Here is a 24,395-nt window from a genome sequence, read left to right on the forward strand (position 1 = left end):
TTAGAATGGCCATCAAGGTAACCTGTTTTGGTTAGGATATGCTGCACTCAGGGTGTGACTGATCTTGCTCTTTTTTTCCCAATGAAGTAAAAGAACAAATTTGTTTTCACTTTTACGCCATATTCACTTCCATGCCTAATATTAGCTTTTGTAAGAAATGTTTAGCTCCAAGGGACAAACTAATTAGGTGGAATGAGTATTCACTCATATTATTTTTACACTGATACCCTAAAGGATGTTTAAAAAGAAAAAAAATTCAATTCCTTGCTGCTTCCACTGTTAAGCCATGCAACATAGGAAATGGCAAATCATCTAAATGCTTTTATTTAAACAGAAAGGAAAATAATTACTTTTTTATTGTTATTGGAAAAAATAATAAAACATAGACTAGATGTGCTTACTTTGCTTCAAAACAAAACTTGGTAAAGGATACATGTTTTATTTCTCTTTGTATTTATACAATGGGAAGGCAGGACTGCCACAAATTTATGTGCAAAATATGTTTTGCACAATGATGCTGTATAAGAGGGGCACTAGTTGCAATGTTAAAACACATAATAACAGCAGGTATGTGTGTATGTGCACAGTTGAAATATTTTTAATGGAAGTGGCCCTAAGTGGAATTTTGCACAAGGGAGTCTGGTACACCACCAATTTATAGAAATGTGTGTGTGTGTAAGTGAGTGTAACTGAAGTCAGATGCTACATTCAGATTTTACTCCAAAGCACCTTTTTGGAATCATCTTGACATGGTCCAGTTGAATATTGCTGGTCAGCTATATGTTTAAACAAGCACAGAACCAGAAAAAAAACTAACTTAAATAGAAATGATATTACCTGCTCACCTCTTCCATTGGTATGAAACAATTATAAATCAGAGCTTTAAATAAATCTAAATTCACCTCCATTTTTATTTTATTTTAGTGGTTTAAATAGCAATTGAGATTGTATGAACATTGTATTTTAGCTATCCCATGTCTGCCAGTGATCCATCCAAATGAGAACAGTTATATGCTGTGGTTTGCTTATTGTCTGTTGAATGTGATGTGTGACAATGTTGGTGCTACACACTAAGGTCTTAAGGCACCAGTTCCTATTTCATTTTGTTTTGTTTTCATAAAGATGGGAATCCTATCAAGGCATGTCTCTTTATCCTTGTTAATGATATTTCCAAAATTAATTAGCTGATCAGAATATGAAATTAACTATTTTAATGCTCAGATGGATTAAGGTATTGTTTATTTTCAATAGTTCAAAATAGAATATTGTTTTTATTGCACAAACATGCTGAATGTTTTACTTTATATTACATATATCACTTGTATACTGTAAGAGTCAATACCAATTCAAATATATTTAAGCAAACACAGCAAAGCGTTAGGAAACTAAAAAAAAGGTGGGCTGTCAGAGCCCTTCTGAAAAATACTATTAAGATATTCTTTTAAAAATCTGTTACAAAATGTTCTTAATGTTGTTCATTCTTTTGGCTGAAATTTAGAAATCCCCTGTGGAAGTATCTCAGTGTAAAAATAAGTTTTTAAAAGTTTTTAATACTGTAACCCTGAGATATTTAAACTTGCTGTCTTATCTACTATCACTAAAAGTATAATTGTAAATCAAATGGACCACTTCCATAGTTTCAAATGGAAATGAGTTACTTCAAATTATTTCTGGGACTCTGTGTTGTAAAGTAGGATCCTCTGAATCAAACTAGGACTGTCATAAAACTCTGATTGATCAGCAGTTCTGTCATAAAGATGTATCAAGCAATGCAATAAAGGGAAATGCAATATCAAAATGTTGTCAAATATGTTATAATGCGCCTGATTCTGCAGTTGTTGAAATTCATTTTTTTCTCATTAATCTACTCTTAGTACCCCATAATGATAAAGTAAAAACAGAATTTTAGAAATATATGTAAATTACTAAAAAGAAAAAAATGAAATATCATTGGGATAAGTATTCAGGCCCTTCACTCACTACTTTGTTAAAACACCTTTGGCAGAAATTACAACCTTGAGTTTTTGACAGGACAAACTTTGGACACCTGGATTGGGGGATTTTCTGCCATTCTGCTTTGCAAATCCTCTCAAGCTCAGTCAGCTTGGATGATAACCACTGGTGAACAGTGATTTTCAAGTCTCTCCAGAGATGTTCAATAGGTTTCAAGTCAGGTCTCTGTCTGGGCCACTCTAGCACATTCACAGAGTTGTCCCTAAGCCACTCCTGTGTTGTCTTGGTTGCGTTGTCAGGTTGGAAAGTGAACCTTCAGCTCAGTCTGAGGTTCTGAGCACTGTGGAACAGGCTTTCATTGAGGATATCCCTCTACTTTGCTTTCAGCTTTCCCTCATCCTTGACCAGTCTCCCAGTCCCTGCTGAAAAACACCATCAAAGCATGATGCTACCACCGCCACTTTTGGGGTGGTATTGGGCAGGTGATGAGCAGTACCTAGTTTCCTCCAGACATAACGTTTAGAATTGAACAGAAAGAATTCAATTTTGGTTGCATCAGATCAGAGAATCTTGTTCCTCATAGTCTGAGAGTCTGTCAGATGCTTTTTAGTAAACTCCAAGTAGGCTTTCATGTACTGAGGAGAATTTTCCATCTAGCCACTTTGCAATAAAGCCCAGATGGAAGCTGAACTGATGGTTGTCTTTCTGGATCTCTTATGTGATATTTCGAAATATCACACAACAACAACAACAACAAAAATAAAGTAAACACACTTGGGTCACTATGTAAATAACTGTAGTTCTAACAGTTTGTATATTTGTTTAATCATATATTAATCATATTTTAAAAGCACAACTGCAATGACATGGGAAAATACCTGAACAAAGCTGAATACCATACAAATAAATACCCGCGAAAACGTAATTATATATATATATATATATATATATATATATGGATCTTTGGTTGTTCGGGTTTTCTCCCGCGTAAGATTCAAAGTGTCTAGGCAACGTTTCGATGAAGTCTCATTCATCATCATCAGGCCTCTGTCTTTGGCTCTTGCTTTTCAGAGTGATGTGAGGTTGCAGCTGCTTTTTTCTTTCTAACTGTCAGTGGGGGTGGGATTTGAATGGGTGGGGGCTTGGCTGTGTTCTGATTGGGTGGGGGTGTCTTCTCATTGGTGGGGGGCCTGTCTGTGTTTTGATTGGTTGGGGGGGTTGGCCGTGTTCTGATTGGCTGGATTTCTTGCTGCCCGGCTTCGAGTTCGAGGTCGCGCTGCATCTCCATAGTTGGTGTCGGCTTGCTTAGTCTTAGTTGCTGGGGGATTTGAGCTGGTGAGTTGTGATCTTGCTGTTTGGCTTCGAGTTCGTGGTCCTTCTGCATCTTCATAGTGGGTGTCGGTTTGCTTCATGTATGGCTCGGAGGGGTTTGAAGTGGGTAGTGATGCAGCTGCCGTGCAGCTTCTGGTCCATGGTCGTGTCTCATCTTCTGAGTGGGTGGGACAGCAAGATCACAACTCACCAGCTCAAATCCCCCAGCAACTAAGACTAACCTGAGCACAACCAAGCCCCCACCTGAACAGAACACGCCTCCAACCAATCAGAACACGGCTAACCCCCCAACCAATCAGAACACAGCCAAACCCCCTACCAATGAGAACACACCCCCACCCAATCAGAACACAGCCAAGCCCCCACCCAATCAAGTCCCACCCCCACTGGCAGTTAAAAGGAGGAAGCAGCTGCAATCTCACATTACTCTGAGAAGCACAGAGCCGGAGACAGAAGCCTGAAGATGATGAATGAGACTTCATCGAAACGTTGCCTAGATACTTTGAATCTTACGCGGGAGAAAACCCAAAGATAGATAGATATATATATATATATATATATATATATATATATATATATATATATATATATATATATATATATATATATATATATATTTTCTGAGGCTTTCATGGGTATTTGTATGTGGATCTTTGGTTACTCGGGTTTTCTCCCGCGTAAAATTGGAAGTATCTAGGTGACGTTTCGATGAAGTCTCAATTATCATCTTCAGGCTTGTGTCTTCGGCTTTGTGCTTAGTGATGCAGCTGCGGTATGGCTTCTGGTCCATGGTCGTGTCTCATCATCTGTGTGGGTATGAGTCTGCTTTCTATGTGGAAGTGTGGTGGTAGCATCTTGTGTGACCCTTGTGGGTGTGGGTCTGGTGTCCTTCTTCATGATAGGTACTCGTTTGTTAATGAGGGCAGGTTTCCAGATGGCTGGTAGGCGGAAGGTATCATCTTGTTTATTCATGCTGTGTGGGCGTTTTTCTATCTCTATGGCTTCTCTGATTATTCTGTTGTTGAAGTGTTCAGTTTTGGTGATAGTTATAGTATTTTTAAAGTCAATCTCATGTGTGGCTTTGAGGTGTTGGACCAGGGAATAGGTCGGTTCTTCTTTTTTGATTGAGTTCTTGTGTTCTTCAATGCGTGCACTTATTCTTCTGTTGGTTTGTCCAATGTATGTGGTGGGGTAGGCGGTGCAAGGGAATTTCGTATACTCCTTGGTTTTCTAACTAGATTTTGTCTTTAGGGTTTCTTAGGATGGTGGATATTTTTCTGTTTGTGCAGAATGCTGTTTTAATGTGTTTTTGGAGGATCTTGCTGATTTTGTCTGTAGTGCCTTTTATATATGGGAGGAGGGCTTTGACATTCTCTTGTTTTCTGTCTTGGATTTTGGCTGGGGTTTCTTTTTGGATTAGGTGGGTAATCTTCTTCCTTTGGAATCCATTGGCTGTTAGTACGTTAGTGGGAGTGTGCAGTTCGGTTTTTAGGTGTTGTTCGTCAGCTAAACATTTTGTTCTGGAGATGAGTGTCACGGCCACGGAATTGATCTGTGCTGGTGGTGGTGTGAGAGTGCATGTAGATAGCAGTTTGTATGTGTTTTCTTCTGGTAGATGGTGTGTCCTAGGGAGCCATTGGATTTTTTGTATACTAAGACATCTAGCAAGGGAAGTTGATTGTTGGCTTCTGTTTCCATGGTGAATGGTATTTTGGGGTGTACCCTGTTGAGGTGTGTGAGGAAGTTGTTCAGTTTTTCTTTCCCATGTGGCCAGATTATGAAGGTGTCATCTACATATCTGAGCCAGAATTTGGGTTTGTGATCATATTTTTCTAGAGCTTGTGTTTCAAAGTGTTCCATGTAGAGGTTTGCGATGACAGGTGAGAGGGGTAGGACTTGAGATTGAATTTAAAAATACCAGAACTATCGCCAAAACTGAACACTTCAACAACAGAATAATCAGAGAAGCCATAGAGATAGAAAAACGCCCACACAGCATGAATAAACAAGATGATACCTCCCACCTACCAGCCATCTGGAAACCTGCCCTCATTAACAAACAAGTACCTAACATGAAGAAGGACACCAGACCCACACCCACGAGGGCCACACAAGATGCTACCACCACACTTCCACATAGAAAGCAGACTCACACCCACACAGATGATGAGACATGACCATGGACCAGAAGCCATACCGCAGCTGCATCACTACCCACTTCAAACCCCTCTGACCCATACATGAAGCCAACTGATGCCCACCATGAAGATGTGGCATGACCATGAATGGGAAGCCAAACAACAGCATCACAGCTCACCAGCTCAAATCCCCCGGCAACTAAGACTAACCTAAGCACAGCCAAGCCCCCACCTGAACAGAACACCCCCCCAGCCAATCAGAACACAGCCAAGCCCCCACCCAATCAAGTCACACACCCACTAGCAGTTAAAAGGAAGAAGGAGCTGCAAGCTCACATTATTCCAAGAAGCACAAAGCCGAAGACACAAGCCTGAAGATGATGAATGAGACTTCATCGAAACATCGCCTAGATACTTCCCATTTTACGCAGGAGAAAACCCGAATAACCAAAGATTCATACACACACACACACACACACACACACACACATATATATGGAATTCGTCTTTGTTCGTGTATTTTCCCATGTCATTATAGTTGTGCTTTTAAAGTTGTAGCAACGTTTCAGCAGAATCTCATCTGCCATCATTAGGCTTCTGTATTGTGTTCGGTTGATGAACACAATACAGAAGCCTGATGATGGCAGATGAGATTCTGCCAAACGTTGCTACAACTTTAAAAGCACAACTATAATGACGTGGGAAAATACACGAACAAAGACGAATGCCATACATGTAAGTACCCGCGAAAACTTAAGAATATACATACATACATACATACATACATACATACATACATATTCATTCCAATAATTTAAATTAAAATGTCATGTACCAAATAAGCCATGAAAAACAAAATGATTGGCATGGGTAGATAACTACGATATACAACAGTTACCTCACATTTAGATTATTTCCAATAGTAAACACAGCATTTTCTTCTCCAATAATGTTTGATAAATCAAAATCCCAAAACAAATAACCAGCTAAAACTGGGGTTCTACTTTAAGGAAACCTAGAAACAGATGGAAGAATAACTTTGTGATGGGTGCTTTAAACAGATTCAGTTTAAAATGCTCATAAAAAATTCAGGTTCCCCCCGCCCTGGGTTTCAAGCTTTTAGTTCACTACTCATCTTCTTGTACATACACGTGCCAGATGCCACTCAGCATGAACACTCTTAATAACCATGGACTGAACACAGAGAGTGATGAACATAAACAGTACATACTGGGTTACTGGCATACCAGAGGAAAGATGCCTGCTGTGTAGTATTGCCTTACATTGTGATGAAAAGTCTACACAGCACTTCAGTGATATTAGACTGATACATATTGATTTCAGCAAAAAATTGTTAGTAAAAGAAAATCAAGAGAGCCTTTATCAAAGCAGGCATTACTGTGATAGATGCTCACACCCACACAAAAAAAACCACAGTGGGTTTTTGGATTCTCCTTCAACATTTCCAACAGAATTCACCTGAAATCCTTTCCTCTTTAAGAGATTAAGCAAGCAATATAACTATTTATCATTTAGAGCAAAAAAGAGGATTTTATTTTATTTTTTAGCTAGACAGCGCTCAATTGATCCAAATGTTATGACATCTTAATAAAAGGTAGGTTCAAATTATCTCTTTGCTCTAAAGTTTTTAATTACAGACCTAACTGAATCTTCAAAATTCAAGAGATGGTTAAAAAAAATGTTATTCACAGGAAAGCAAATTACTTATTAAATTATCACTATGTTGTGTTGATTATTTAAAACATTATAGTTCTTAAGATTATATCCCAAACTTTAATATTAGCTCCTGTAAAGTGTTTATTCCTGGAACATGGGCTTCATTGTACAATATATGGAGGAGTGAAGAACTCTTCTTGTGAAATATTTCTGGACTTTCTCAACTGTGCTAATATCAGATACGTAATGTGGGTTCCAGACTGATGAGCTGTATTCGAGTATTGGTCTAGCAAATGTTTTCTATGCTCTAGTTAGTAGTGTGATATTACCAGAGAAAAAATTACATAGGATTAGGTTAACAACTCTTAATGCCTTTTTGGCTATGTAGTTACAGTGGGCTCTAGCACTTAGATCATTAGAGATGAGTACTCCAAGTTCCTTGCAAAGTTTGATCATCAATAAGGTCTTGACTATTCAGCTTGTATTTTATTTTCTGATTTTTTTTGCCAATATGTAAGCCAGAGCATTTATTTGTTGAGATTTGAAGTTGTCATTTGACCATTCTGATACATAGTCGAGGTCTTTTTGAAGGATAGCAATATTTTCTGTGGTATTGAGCAGCTTTACATTATCAGCAAAGAGAACACAGTTGCTCGTAATATGATCACAGAGGTCATTTATGTAGAGTATGAAGAGAGTTGGTCCTAGAACACTGCCTTGGGGGACACCACTGTTGACAGGTACAGAATTTGATAGGACACTCCCAATTTTGACCATTTGTTGTCTGTTTGACAGGAATGCTTCTATCCAGTTATGCAGTTGTCCAGAGATACCATAAGATTTTAGTTTTAGTAGTAGCTTGTCATGTACCACTGAATCAAAGGCTTTACAGAAGTCTATGTAGATTGTATCTATTGCTTTGCCCTGATTGAGTTGTGTAGTCAATATGTTTTTGCAGTGTGCAAGTTGCAGATTACATGATAGTTTTTTTTCTGAAACCAAATTGTTTATTAGAGATAGGTTGTTTGTCTCTAAGTGGAGGATGGTGGATTGGTTAATAATTGATTCCATGATTTTGCAGGTGAAATATAAAGAGAATGGTCTGTAATTTTCAACTAGGCTGGGGTCTCCCTTTTTGAAGATGGGGATGACCATGGCTTGTGACCATAGGACCAAGGAGCTGATCCTGAAAGATTTTTCAAAGATTATGCTTAGAGATTCAGCTATGGCTGTGGATAGCTTTTTTTAAAGAAGTAGGTACATATTCCGTCTGGTCCAATAGATAGAGATGGTTTTAGATTCTGTAGTGCTTTTTCAACATTGTCTTCTGTAAAATCGACATGTATTAGATCATTGTAGTTGTCTGTGGTTTGACTAGGAAATACTGCCCATGATCCATTGCTATTTACAAATACTGAACCAAAAATGTGTTAAAGAGGTTGGCTTTAATGGCGTTGTCTTTGCATTCTTTACCATTACGTCCTTTCAGGGGTGGGATGGACCTTGAGTCTTTTAGTTTGTTGTTTACAAAATTGTAGAAAGCACGGATGGAATTGGTGCATAGAAGGTTTTCCTCTTGTTTAATGTGATAATTGGTGCATTCAGTCTTTATCCGGTGGCATAAATTTTTGTATTGGCTTTTGAAGTTGGCAACGTGACCAGATTTGTTTTTCTGCCAAAGTGATCTCTTTTTGGATTGAAGCTTCCTTATTGTTATGGGTAATCTGTTTTTTTCTGGATTTGGGAGTTGTTATTGATACATATAGTTTGATGACTCTTTTGACTTCAAGTAAAAATATGTTGTAATGGTCTTCAATACTCATCCAGTGAATAGAAATTGCCAATCAAGGGATGAGAGATCGTTGTCTATAAGATCAGTTGCCTTTTTTGAAGTTATAATTGGGGATTATGTCATTGTGATAATCTTTGTGTGGACGTATGTTGAGACAAAAGTCAATCATGTTGTGGTCACTGTTGAAAAAGGGTTCTTTAATTTGTATTCCATAAATTGAATTCAAACTATTGCAGAAGATGAGATCGAGGCAGTTGTTAAGTCTAGTCTAGTTGTTCCAGTCCCAGATTTGTTACAGCATTGTAGAAAGTTGCATGTATGGGTTCAGTTTTACATTTGTTTAGGGTCCAGTTAATATGAGGTAGATTGAAGTCACCATGAAAGATAAAAGCATGTGGGCAGGATGTTGCCCATGTTAGTGGTGAATTTAGCTTGTTTACATGTTTGATGTCATAATCAGGGGCTCTGTAACATAGTAAGAACCGAAATGTGATATTTAAGGACAGTTCACAGATGATGGTCTCAGGAAGAGCAGGCTCCAGGGTAATGGATGTTTTTTAGATGTAAGGACTTTTTATAGAAGATAGCAACACCATCTCCTCTACGGATTTCACAATCTGATTGGTAAACATGATAGTCTATTACTGTGGTAATGGAATCAGGGAGAGATGCATTGAGCCATCTTTCACAGACAAATATGATGTCAATGTTAGCCGTGTTTAGTAAGAGGTCATGTGGTCCCATTTTAGCAACCTTCTGACAAGTAACATCAGTGGGGAAGCCAGATTCACTTAATATCCGTGTTACTAATTTAAAACTTGCACTAATTCACTTAACAACAGTGACAAGAAAGATTGAAAAATTGGGTACAACTCATTTAACGACTTTCTTGGCTAGCAATGGAAATTTTGGGGCTCAATTGTAGGTCGTAAGTCAAGGACTACCTTTCCAGAAAATTTGAGAGGTCTCTTCTGAGATGATTCTTTTCATTCTGTGGTCTGAGATATCTTTTTCCATGACTGTTGCCTAGGCTGTGGAGCTACTTTGTATTTCCCAAGGTCATTCCTACAGTGTCGGAATGCAATGTCACACTGCATCTTGCTTTCAGCCCATTTGCCTCTCTCTGTGTGTCCTGAATTTACTGTTGTGTATTGGGGAAAAAAAACTACTTTGTAGTACATTTGTGCTCATTCTATAGGTCTCCAGTCTATCTTTCTATTCCATCTTTAACTCAAATAATAACAGCTTGTCTAAGAAAACTGCAAATGGAACATTTGAAAAGGCAACAAAATATGAAAATAATAGCCACATTTAATATATCTCAAAGTTCTCATTCCTATATAATGAGTGTTTAAAATCATCAATCATTTTGAAATAAAAAAAATCCCCCAGAGAACAGAAATGTCTTTTGCTGAAAACAGATTCAGTGCAAACAAAGTCTTTTTCCAAATAATTTTCCTGAAACAGAATGCTACAATGGAGAATCTAAGGTCAGTTGACCAGGACATTAAGAAGAAGCTTTAAAAGGCTATATAAATATTCTAGTCTCAGGTCAAGGTTAGAAATGTTATGATTGTAAGTTTGCATTGCACTTGGAAATTAATAAAAACACACTAAAAAAACCTAAAGTAATGGCACTATAAAGATATTGTTAAGTCCCAATAGCTTTATTTCCATTTAACCATCATTTCCTCTCTTTTTTCTTTTCCCTATTGAAACACATTACACATTTTAGTCTTTTATTGGTACTTGTCTGAAGTTCAAAACCTAAATAAGTTTGAACTGGAACTGATTTTTCCCCCTCATAATTAATTGGAACATTATAGCGATTAACAACAGAATTGTCAAAATGGGGGGTGGGTGGGATAAAATCGTTTAATTTTCCTGCATTTAGTTTACAAAAAAACAAAAAACAAAAAAAACCACCCAGTTTTACTCACAACTGACGTTTTATTACAGTGGTTATTATGTCAGTTCTTAGGTTTGGAGATACAACCTGAATTGAGACTATATTTTCACACTTAGTTGAGCATTCTTCAGAATAAAATATATAGTATTATTAAATGTGCATATTATGTTAATAAACAATATAGATTTTAAGAAGGACTGGGTGCTGTCAAGCTGATGCACACTTAACAAAAATTTTAATGTACATTGAAAATTTATCTTTTTCATTGTAATCACAATGGGCTATTTTTTGTGTAATAAAAAGTCAAAGTGAAAAGGAATTGTAGCATTTTCCATTTTTTAAAAACTTCACCCTTAGTCACTAAACATGATAAATTCCCTTTTCTTTTAAATATTGGCTTCAGCAAGAATTAAACATACATCATTAAGCACATTAATCAAATTGGATGATAAACAAGAGGGAAAAAAGGCCTGCATGATTGCATGCAAAACAAACATTGAATACATGCATGAAGAATTTGTGATGGTTTGTCAACCACTCAAAGGCACAGCTGCATACACACATGCTAATAAATGTTGTTACATTTCATGTTCATAAAAAAAATGCATTGGGGCAGATTAGTTTCAGGATATAGGATATTTTGCAATGTGTGATAAAGTTAGACTTTGAAGCATTTTATAAGCTAAAAGATATAGAATCATTGCAATGGTGAATATATTTAAATAATAATCTGTATTATCAGAAGGTGTGATTAATGTTCTTAATGTGATTTTTTTGTGTCAGCTAGACAAAGGTATAAGAATTTTGACATATTTTTGAATATTATAATTTATAAACATTTAATTTAAAATAAAATTATCAGTTCTCCTTTCTTTATAAGGTAAGTGAGTTAATACATAATCGTTCAGGATAGACAGAAATAATATGGGGAAATGAAATTGCTTAATGTCCATAATTTTTGCAAATGAACATTCACAGTTGGGATTGATAAGGCACATAGAGGGCCACCTGCCTACACGTAGTCAGATCCAAGATAGAAACTACATCTGATTTAAATTTAATAACTCTAGCATGTATACAATCACTGTACTCCCTTAAAAAAAATTGGAACTTGGTGGCAATGTTTGTTGGGGCATTGACAGCTCACAGCTGCACTCAAATTATACTGTCAATTTAGTTGGTCAATAGATTCATTTTGGGGGAGAAATGACTCACTTATAACACTTTTTTGACTCACTTATAACACTTTTTTTCAGGAAAAAAATCCATTTGGCAAATATATCAGGATTGCATGCAATATTCAGTTACAATGAATATTAGCTATAATGTATCAATTTGATATTTTTTCAACAAAATATTTTGTTTTTTATTTCTTTAGTGGTCTTCTTCCTCATTTTCTGAGAAGTCTGCAGCTTTCTATTCTTTTCTTCCTGTTTTTATTTTGCTACTTTCATTTGTTTGTTTTTAATATCTATGGTTATTTAGCCCATTTGCTTTCTTCTGACTGTCCATACATAATGGGAATGGGCAGGCTCTTTCTTAATAAAACCTTGCTGGACAGTTTTTCTCTGGAGTTCATTCATTTAGTTTCTCTCCCCACCAATTACAAAGCCTTTTGCACCCAACTTTGCCTAAACCACTGCTGTTTCTCAGGATATTGCACAGGTCAGGCAGGTGTAATTAGATATCTGTTTGTACTTTGCTCTTTTTAGGTCCAATTCAAAGATCAGTTTGTAAAACCTGCGAAAAATCTTTGCAGTTTCAAAAAGGCTCTTATCTGGGGCACCCAGTCATTTGAAGTGAAGCAAGCTATTTGCTAGGACACTCTGCCTAGGGCAACACAACTTACTGACCCACTCCCACTCCTTATTGACCCACTCCCAGTCCTAGATTATTATTGCCTCGGGGTCCCCAAGAAACCTCAAATGAGGTGAAGCAACAAGAAGTCCTGAATCTTTGCAACTAGAAGGTATATGAGTTTTAGCAAACTGACAATTTTAACAAAAGAGTATATATATATATATTAATATATATTTATACAACTTTAAAAGCACAACTATATTGATGTGGGAAAATACCCGAACAAAGCTGAATACCATACATGTAAGTACCCGCAAAAACTTAAGAAGATATAGATATAGATATAGATATAGATAGATAGATAGATAGATAGATAGATAGATAGATAGATCGATTGATCTTTGGTTATTCGGGTTTTCTCCCGCGTAAAATTGGAAGTATCTAGGCAATGTTTCGATGAAGTCTCATTCATCATCTTCAGGCTTGTGTCTTTGGCTTTGTGCTTTCTCAGAGTCTGACTTACAGACATATATATATTTGTTTTCTTAAGTTTTCGCGGGTACTTACATGTATGGTATTCAGCTTTGTTCGGGTATTTTCCCACATCATTGTAGTTGTGCTTTTAAAGTTGTAGCAACATTTCAGCAGAATCTCATCTGCCATCATCAGGCTTCTGTATTGTGTTCATCAGTTTCTGTTTCTGTTTTATACACACACACACACACACACACACACACACACACACACACAAATAGAGAAGATGAGGAAATGTAGGGAAGGAAGCAGGAGATCAAACTAGTAAAAGAAGAGCTTTGTGCATTTGACCATTTCTGGTCCTAGTTTCAGTGCATGAAGAACTCTCTTGAATTCTGGTGAATAAATGTCTAAAGCATTCCTCAAGACCTTCAGTTGGATTATTCAATTGGAAGAATGAAGCTGGACTCAGCAAATTAAATCTGTCAGTCAAAAGTGAGCTGGTATAATTTCCCTAGAAAAGTACTATAAAACTGGGGTTGGGTTCCCCCCCGCCTTTCTTTTATTCAGCCAGGCTTCATTTGATGTTTGTTTGTTGGCTAGAAGCCAAAAGTTATAAGGAACTGTAGAAATTGCATTTCTGCACAAACCTTGACCTTGAAGTTGAAAGGGATAGGATCAAATAAAAAGTTACTGTTTCTCTCTGATGTGAGTACTTCTATAGTTACAAGTGTGTCCCACCCCCTTCTGAGAAAAGCAGAGGGTGATGTTTTACCTGAATCTGAACCAAAATTACAAATGTATCTAAGAACTACATTGTATTCAAGGATGTGTAAGATGGTTAATGAACATTCTGTGTGTCAACAGTTGCATTCAGGATTTTTCATCTCAAACCAAAATATGAGCAGGATGGAAGGGAAGATACTAGGAAGAGCAGGGAAACAGGTAGGCCTCAGGAAGGTGCTGCTGGGGGTCAAGAAAGAGGCAACACATAGAAAACTTAGTTTACTTGCCTCATAAATCACTCTGGGATTTGTTTGGATTTTGTTGAGACAGAACCCTGGAACAGCAAAAATGAATGAAACCTTGTTTCTTCTGAAGCACAATTGACCTGGAATGCTTTGACAAAATATCTGGAATTAATATGCTCAAATCAGATATGTTTTCCACCTCATGTACATGATTATTGGGCACAAAATGTTCTAGTCCCTTGAAAACCCTACTGACCCATTCTGTACGTTGATGAACACTCAGCTGTATTAGCTAATGGATAAACCTGCCCATCCAAAAATATATCTATAACATTTCCATTTTCAAGCATGCATAATTATCCACAGCCCAATACAAAATTCTCTTCTGTTTAGAAGGGCCCCACTTTTATAGAGTCCAATAATGCAGTACTGTATAAATCAATTATGTATCCAGGAAAGCTTGCTTGGTATATATGTCTTGATAGCATCTCAGCATAAATCTCTTTCCCAATCAACCTCATTTTCCTCACCTACTATGAATATTGCTGTACCTTGTATCTAATTGGACAGTTAGTAAAATGATGTATAATTTTCAATTACAGTAGGTTGCTGTGTATGTTCTATTTGCTTTCATTCTGCTGAATGGGTTTATGTTATGCTATTTTAATATTGGTGCTCCATTTTCAATTTTATTTATTGAAAGCTATTCCAGCAACTTAATAAAGAACAAGGCATAAAATAAAGTAACCCAAAATAAACTAGACAGGAAGAAATAAACTTGACCTATAGATATTTTAATGTAGTTAAAACCCCCAAATGCAGTTTTTCCATTATTCTTGATATGTAAAGAAGCCTTTCAGATAATTTGGTTTCATCATAAAGCTTGGAATTATTTCTTAAACTCTCATATGGGTAGAATGCATGAAAATTACAGTACATAGTTGTTTTCGGCATGACAAATTATGCTTCTAAGAAAATGAAAGAAAAATAATTTCCATCTGCAGGGGTACTAAAATCCAAAACTGAACAGGCAGAAGCAGTCCTGATTTTGTAAGTAGAACCTAACAAGGGAGGATCTAGGAATCTGTACAAAACTTTCTTTATAAAAAAATCTCTGCAAATATTGGAGTTCCAAATTATGCATAATAAAAGCATGAGGGGGCTGAGGAATCAGCATTTTAATCTAGCTAGTCCAGGGAATAGAAGTACTGATGACCTTCAAATATTTTGAACTGCATACCCATAACTTTTACTGTTACTGTCCATGCTGGAAAAAGTTGAAAAGATTTATAGTCTAAACAATCTGGCCATTAAATTATTGTTTATCAAAAACCTAATCCAAAATTCTACATTATTTTACTTAAAGTGTTTGATTAGATATTGGGTATCTCTAAATGTAGAAGGTCCAAAAACTATTCCAGCTATTGAAAGATATTATTTAGATCCTCCTAATCTTCTGTTCTTTGCCCCATTTCCTGCCCATCTAGCAGTTTGACAACATGCAAATGTAAGATGATTAATTGATACCACTTCAAAGTAATATCATTCTGGTAAAGTAATATCATTCTGTGTGCCTTTGGCATATAGCCATGCTGGCCACATGACCATGGAAAATGTCTTCAGACAACCCTGGCCAAGAAATCGAAATGAGCATCATGCCTAGAGTCAGACACGACTGGACAGGGAAACCTTTACCTTTTAATCTCCTTTCAATTACCTCTAAATCAGAAGCCATTAACTTATTTTGTAGTATATTCTACAGACCAATAGGCTCTTCAAGCTCTTTTAGTTGTTCAGCTTTAAATATCTATACTCTAGTCATCATGGGCAATAATCAGGTATATTGAAAGTCCAAATATTTTCATAGGTATCTGGCACATACACCTGCCCTCTATTTTGCCCTGAACTTATTGTTGATCTGTTTATTTATAACCTAGTTATTAAATTTATTTTTATTGAGTTTATTTATTCATTAAATAGATTTATATGGCTTCCTATATAAATCCCCGGTGATTCTAGGTGGCATACAACCTTAAAAATCAACAATATAAGCCCCCCCAGAAACTTCCATCCCCATGATGGCAACAAACACAATCGCGCAAGCCACTTGATTGACAAATGAGCCTGGGGTGCCCAAATGTTTGCTGTTTTCTAGAAAAGTACAAGAAGAGAACCAATCTTCTTTTTGGAGGAATGATATTCCAGAGAAGAGTTACTGCAGAGAAGGCCCTTCACTGAAAATCCATCAGATGTACTTTTTTACACCTACGGTAGGCCAAGTAGATGCAACAGGGACAGGGAATCTTTCAAATACCCTGCCCAAAGCCATGCAGGACTTTAAAGGTGACTAAAAGTGCCTTGAATTGTATCTAGAAGTAAATCAGAAACCAATGCAGCCCTGCAGAAGAGGTGACACATGGCAAACCTAGGCTTACACTGAACAGTGTGGGCTGCTGTCTCTGGATCAACCAAAATGTCCAGATTTTTTTTTCAAGAGTAAAATGATTACAATAATCCAACAAGGAGATAACCATGGCTTGGGTGATTGTGAGAAAGGTTTGTTGATCGAGGAATGGGCAGAGCTGGTAACACACAGCATGGTTGGTCAAAGGCCCACCTGGCCACAGCTACCACTTGCTCCTTGAGCTGGAATCATAAATCCAGGAGAATCCCCAAATTATGCATCATGTCTATCTGGGCAGTGCAAGCCCTGGTCTTAGACTGCTGCTTTTAAATGTGAGATCAGCTTGCAATAAGACTAGCCTTATTGCCGATTTGATCCTCAAAGAGAAGACTGATCTGGCTTGTATAACTGAAACTTGGCTGAGCCCAGAGGGAGGCATTCCTCTTGCAGAAATGTGCCCAATGGGTTATCAAGCATGGCACCAGTCCAGACCTCAGGGCTGGGGAGGAGATGAGGCAGTTGTTATCAGAGAATCTCTAGTAGCCTCCAGAGGCACTGTTCAACAAGTCCCCAGCTGTGAGTCCCTTTTACTTAAATTGGGCTCAAGGGAACAGGTGGGATTGATGCTGCTATACCAGCCTTCCTGCTGCATGGCAGTTTCCCTACCTGGGCTCCTAGACCTTACCGCAGGATTGACAGTGGAATTCCCCAGGCTTATAGTTCTGCGGGATTTCAACATGCCTTCTCTGGGGTCGGGGTCAGAGGTACCCCGAGATTTTATAGAAACCATGACTTCCATGGGCCTGTCCCAGATTATCCAGAGCCCGACTAGTAATAGTGGTCACACTCCCGATTTGGTGTTCTTGTCAGAGCAGTGTCTATGTGACCTGGAATTGGTAGACCTCTCCTAGGTCCCCTTGTCCTGGTCAGATCACAGTCTGGTGGCAATGAGTTTCTCAAAAGCTGCATCCCCCTGCAGGGAGGCAGGACCTATTAGATTGGTGTGCCCCCATCGACTAATGGACCCAGATAGGTTCCAGAAGGAGCTGGGGGTTATAGATCTATTATGCAGTCCAGCCGAGCTCTTAGTCATTGTTTGGAATAGGAAGGTGACTGAGGCTCTGGATAGGATTACACCCTTGCAACCTCTCCTCACCCATAGACCTCTCTGTGCCCCATGGTATACAGAGGAACTGAGAGGGATGAAACACATGAGGAGACATCTAGAGCGCCGCTGGCAGAAGACAGGAGATGAACTTGATCAAACACGGGTAAGAGTGGCTACTAAGGCCTACCTTGTGGCGATTCATGAGGTGAAGTGTAAATATTTCTCCACACTAATTGCATCTGCCCAGGACCCTCTTTAAGGTGAGCCATCTCCTTTTAGGGAAGGAGGAGATTGAGGTCCACCTGAAGGGGCACGCTGAGGAATTTGCGGATTTTCTGGAAGACAAAATCACTCAACTTCATTCCCAGTTAGATGCTAGTGTGGTTGCTGATCCTGTGGAAGGTTCTGAGGCAGGTTCTTGCCCTTTACCTGGGAATGGTTTGACCCTGTTGCTCCTGAGGAAGTGGACAGGATCATAGGGAGTTTGTGCATGAGCACCTGTGTTTTAGACTCATGTCCCTCCTGGGTTGTGAAAGCTTCCCAGGAGGTGACAGGCGGGTGGACTCTGGCAGTGATTATTGCTTCTCTACAGGAGGGGATGGTGCCCCAGTACTTTAAGGAGGCTGTGGTCTGCCCTCTTCTTAAGAAGCCATCGATGGACTCTACCTAGTTGGATAATTTCTCCAACCTTCCCTGTCTCCAATCTTCCCTTTTGGGGGAAGGTTGTTGAGAAGGTGGTCGTGCAGCAGCTCCAGAGATTTCTGGATGAAACAGATTATCTTGATCCCTACTAGTCAGGATCCAGGCCTGGATTTGGGATGAAAACAGCATTGGTTGCACTTCTGGATGATCTCTGGCAGGAGTGGGATGGGGATAGTGCATCCATCCTTGCTCTACTTGACCTCTCAGTGGCTTTTGATACCATTGACCATGGGATTCTCCTGGGATGGCTTCAGGGGATGAGAGTGGGATGCCTTGTGCTGTCTTGCTTCACTTCCTTCCTCTGCAGCCGCTCTCAGTCAGTGTTGATAGGAAGGGAGAGATCCAACCCTTGCCCACTGCTTTATGGGGTTCTGCAGGGCTTGGTAGTCTCTCCACTCCTATTCAACATTTATATGAAACCACTGGGTGAGATCATCTGTCACCATGGACTGAGGTATCACCAATATGCTGATGATACTCAGCTGTATGTCTCGGCCTGTGGTGAGTTAAGTGTTGCTGTGTCCTCCCTCTTGCAATGCCTTGAAAGCTGTTAGGGGCTGGATGGGGAGCAATGGGTTAAAACTAAACCCATGCAAGACTGAGTGGCTATGGGTCTGGGGTTCATTGGTTCAGGCAGAATTACTACCTTTAGTCTTGGATGGGGTGGCACTACCCCAAACAGAACCTGTGCATAATCTGGGGATTCTCCTGATTCCTGTTCGAAGAGCAGGTGGCAGTCGTGGCCAGGAGGGCCTTTGCGCAACTGTGGGTTGTGCACCAGTTATGCCCTTTCCTGGATCAGCGGTCCCTACTCACAGTCACTCATGCCCTAGTCACTTCCTGTCTTGATTATTGCAACATGCTGTACATGGGGCTGTCCTTGAAGAGCATCCGGAAGCTCCAGTTGGTGCAAAATGCAGTGGCCCGCATGGTTTTATGCAGACCCCAGTGTGCACATATATCACCTCTCCTGCAGGAGCTGCATTGATTGCCAATTTGTTTCCAGGTGCAATTCAAGGTGCTGGTTGTCACCTTTAAAGCCCTTAATGGCTTGAGTCTGGGTTATCTGAGGAAAAATCTCATGCCAGTGACATCTACTCGACCCATTAGAGCAAGGAGGCAGGGAATGCTACGGGTCCCACCCCTGAGGGAGATACACCAGGTGGGACCTAGAAGAAGAGTCTTCTCTATCATAGCTCCATTTCTCTGCAACGTCATCCCCCCAGAGATTAGAATGGCTCCCCTCATTAATACTATTCTGAAAGGCACTGAAGACCTGGTTTTGCCAGCGGGCCTGGAGAACCCAGAGAGGGATGGAACCCATCAAATGTCTAGTGTGACCCGCTGTTGTCAGTGAGGAGAGTTGGTTTTTGTTTTTGTTTTGTTTTGTTTTTCCCAAATTTTGTTCTATTGTACTTTACTAATTTATTTGATTAATTTTTGTTCTTATTGTTTTTATTTTTATTTTTTGTTTTAAACATGATTTTACATTGTGTAAACTTCCTTGAGTTGCCATGGGTGAATAGGCAGCAATATAAATCAAAATAAATAAATAAATTTACAACCAGTGATAATTTTCCAAGAACCAAGAAGTCCCACACCCAAAGCTACACTGTCTTGCTAAGTTTTAGTTTTAACTGTTGTTTCCCATCCAGATCCAATAGCCTCTAGGCACCATGGGCACCAAGGGCAGTCATGGAATTGCTTTAACTCATCACAAGCAGAGATGAACAGCTGGGTATCATCAGTGTACTGATATCTCATCCTATGGTGATGGATGATTTCACCCTGATTTTCATGTAGGTGTTAAATAGAAGCCCCCCAAAGTTCCATCTGTGGAAGCCCACAAAGCAGAGGTTGAGGGATGGACCCCTTGTTCCAGATCAACACTGACTGGAACTGGCCTTAGACCAGAATTTTCATCATCAAGCTATGAGGTCATAAAGTGTGAAATTACATCTTCACTTTCTTAGCAATTTACGAGTGTATCTGCTACTAATTCCAATCTTTTTTGTGGAGCATCAATAATGTATTAGAGATTCACATTTTTCCTATTTTTTTTATTTTTACACTGTTACACATTGACACACTATCTATTCAATATTTGCTAAGTTTTTAACATACATCTTCTCCTTGCTCCTTGGTAGAATTGAGCATATCTGTGAACGGATTTACAAATATGTGTACTTGCATATTGATTATAATCAATCTTTCTGTTTGTCTGTCTTTTTTTTTTCTTATAACAATACATATCTTCACACATGCACATCTGTTTCATTGACAAGTTAATCAATTCATGCAACTTATTATTGCAATCAGTGATGCATTTATAGTAAAATTATGTTGAACAGACGTTATTGCCTTACCCATGAATCATTCTATAAGTGTGAAAAAGAGAATAAGCTTTTCCACAGTTTCCATGGACAGCTTTTTGGGGAAACTTTCAATTTTGCAATTATCATCTCTTGGTTAAATATATTCCTTTTTGGTGTATGCACAAATCCTACCTTTGAGTTTGCACAATATAGTAAGTCATTCTAGCAATGTTTAAAGCAATGGGGGGGGGGGGACCCATAGCGTTTTGTTCTATTGTTAGATCTAAATTTGAAAACTCAGCTGAGCAGAGAGAACACTTGTGTGCAGCAAACTAAGAGATTTCTCATCTTTTCTACTTATTTTTTTTTTACTCCTGAAAAATATTTGAGCAGGCATCACATGGTCATACCAATGCAACAAACATCTTTAAAATAGTTTTTTCTATTTACTTAGTGTTTTTTTTCCAGTTACAGACTAAACATGTAAAAAAAAACCATATAAAATCCTACATTTCTGGCTACTTGATCATATTCAAAAATAATTGAAGTAACAAAATTAATGAAACAATCTACCTGAAGTACAGGTATAAGAAGAACCGATGGCCAGTCAAATTTCCACTCATCAGATGGGTATTATTTGAAAAATAGAAGCTAGGATTTGGTTAGGACAGAAAAGCTAAAGTCTGAGAGGCAAAGCACACGCCAGTAAATTTTACTCTTTGCTGACAAATGTTCAGCACCATTATTTCCTCAAAATTCTAGGCTGTTTCCCAGACATTCTTTCTTTCCAGGTTTTTTTCCACTTATTCTCAGTTCTCCATTGAGATTCAATCTCCTGGGCAGTGGTCCAACTTCAAAACAGCCCTACTTACTATCTAAAAGTGTTATTTTCTCAAAAGAGGAACAATTTGGGCCATTCTTTTTTTTTTAACTATAATTTGTTTACTTTCGCTGGTTCCTAGCATTACTTCTTTCTTTCCTCTCACAGCATGCATCAGTGTTTTTCACACAAGCAATAAAAGTTCAGAGGAAAAATAAACAGTTGTCCTAACTCTTATAGTAAATGTAATGTTCGAACTTCCACAAAAGCTTAAGTTATAGCATGGAAATATTTTGGCTTTAGATTGACATTACTATTGCTGCTACAAATAACTATACTAAATAATTTCAGCACAACAATGATGTTTGTAATCTGATTCAGCTTTTTAATGGCCTTGATACAGACAATGTCAAAACAATTTCTAAGAGACTACTGAAGGCCACACAAACACAAAAAACAGATAAAACAATATTTATTAAGACACTTTTTTAAAAAAATAAGCAAGTGGTTTGTCACAATTAACACAGTTTGGGGAAGAAACTACAGGTTATCTCTTTATTTTCCCATAATCACATTTAAGGATTCCTATGTTGAGCTTCCAGTTAACTCAGTATGTCAAAGGAGTATAGATGCTAGAGATGTGAAATAGTTGATTTCCCAGTTTGCATTTCATTTCCTATACTTTAACAGCCCCAGACGCCCCAGATGATTATTGTGAAGAAATGCAACTAAAGCAATTAATATTAATAGATTTGTATCCAGTATCTATGATCCAGCTTAATTGTTTGTAGCCACCACAAGTACCTTCCCTAGGTAGATCTCCATACAAAATAAATATAGTGTTCTACTTCTCAGCAGAAAATAAATAGCATCAAAAGCATATCTACCCAATGCCAATTTACGATTCCCCTGACTCTGCATTCACATCTGATAGATAGTCGATCATTTATTCAATTGCCATTTTTTCTGAAATCATTTTCAAAAAGACTCTCTTAAGCTAAATCAAACAAACCCAAATGACCACTTTTTTGTCTTATAGGGTTTTTTGTTCGTTTCTTACTGATATACTACCAATTACCAAAATCCCTCGGCAATATACAATAAAAACAAATGTAAAATTGAGACATTAAAATCATTAAAAATACCAATTAAAAGAAACAAGTAAAGTAAGATTTCATTCTGTTGTAAGTATGCACAAAAAGTTGTGTTGTTAAGGGCTTTTAAAGTATATAATAAAGATATTTGACTACTCAGCTTTCAGGAATGTATTCCAAAGAGCTGGGGCAGCAACCGAATAGTTCAATCTTGAGATTCCTAGGAGAACTGCTTACAGCAACTAGAGGCAAATCTCAATCTCAGTTAAGCAAAGATATTCATGGCCTGACTGTGAGAAAATCTTAGGCAGAGTTAAGTATATGGTTTTTTTTAAAAAAAATCTACAAAGCAATTGCTTTTTGTAAATGAGGAAATTACTTCATATACATTTTCCAGAGAATAAATCCCACTGAATTCAGCTGGAGTTATAATAGGAAGGTGCAGGGCCACACTATTATAAACTATGAGCACTCTTAGATGGACAGTGACAAAGATATAGCAGCTGATTAGCTCTTTAGTTACTACTTCTTGACCCCACTGTAAAATACACAGAGAAAAATCAGTATAACAAATGGATATGTCAATGGGTAAAAATGGAAGCATCATTTACTATCATCTTCCCTTTTTTTTATAAAGTGTAGCACCTCTATTTTATTAGTGTTTTTTTTCCCGCAAAACCAAAAAAAAAATCAGCAGTATCACTGAAACATGCTAGTTCAGAAAGATAAAATACAAATTAACCATTGTGAAAATTTCTGGATCTTAACTTTTCTTTTTTTTTAAATAGTGTGCCAATGATATTAATATCAGAAGGGGAAAGAAATTATTTTTGCCATTATTATTTTTTTTTAATTTTAAAATAAAGTTTATTTAAGTTTCATATATTTAAAACATTAAAAAAAACATATAAAAATATATATACAGTACATATATACATTTTGCAGCAGGTATTGAGCTTTGGTTACACTTTTCTTTTTTTTCTTTTACCCCATAACATTGACATGGTCTACTTTGTTACAATACGTTCCTCGTTCTTTTAATGTTTTATTTTCACAGAATATTTTATAATTAAACGCACGTTCTTCATAGTTTCATATTATGACTCCCCTTCAAAATTCAAACAAACAAAACAGAAAGCAGCCGTTTCACAATTAAATCAAACGGAAAGAAGTCTTACAAGATAACGGCTGGCAGAAACCACAGCATAAATCTTTACTCTGTCCAGCAAACCAGTCCTGGCAATAAATCTCCAGTCTCAGAGCTTCTTGCTGTAACATCCTCACTCAAATAGTCATTTTGTTCCTGGCAAAATGTACCAGCCCAGCTGTGTCCTTTTATACTCATTGAGGCAACGTGCTAATGACTCGCTCTCCTCATTTGCTCCAGCTGATTTTGCCTTCTCAACCGTCTTCTATTTTTTACATTTAACCACAAATTTTCCAAGTTCTCATCTCCACTAGAAGACTCTCTCAAAACTTCCCTGTCAGCTATTCCCGGCTGTTGATCAGATAAGGAACCAGAGGAGGTCAAAGGTCCTGACAATTCTAATACATCAGGTCTGTCGTCCTTTGTCACGTCCATCTCCTCATCCTGGTTATCAGTCCAATCACTAAGCCAGGCCGGCTCATATTTTTCTGCCATGACCTCTTCACTTGAACTCATATCAGTCACAGGAGCTGAATCCAAGCCCGGAGCCACAACAGTTTCATAACTTATTCAGTTGTTAAATGTTGGTTTTTCTTTAACCATTCATATGGTAGCAACAGTTCCAAACTTTGTAGTATTCACTATCTTTGTTGTTTTTTAGTAATTTGGTTAGGCTGTCCATATTTTTGCCATTATATGGCAATAATTTTATATAACAGAAGAAAGTTATATGCTGAGTCATTTCTGCGGGGTTCTTCT

General features: G+C 37.8%; 1 protein-coding gene and 1 pseudogene across 1 annotated transcript in view; one reads left to right on the plus strand and one right to left on the minus strand.

The window, feature by feature from the left end:
- The window catches only part of LRRC4C (leucine rich repeat containing 4C), a 784,071-nt gene that overhangs the window by 723,243 nt on the left and 36,433 nt on the right, over positions 1–24,395 (minus strand). The gene's annotated exons all lie outside the window — the stretch shown is intronic.
- LOC148128167 (uncharacterized) lies at positions 16,726–17,817 on the plus strand (annotated as a pseudogene).

Source organism: Pseudonaja textilis, chromosome 1 (assembly GCF_049901715.1).
Source record: "Pseudonaja textilis isolate UNSWEBS1 chromosome 1, rPseTex1.2, whole genome shotgun sequence".
NCBI classification, from domain to species: domain Eukaryota; kingdom Metazoa; phylum Chordata; class Lepidosauria; order Squamata; family Elapidae; genus Pseudonaja; species Pseudonaja textilis.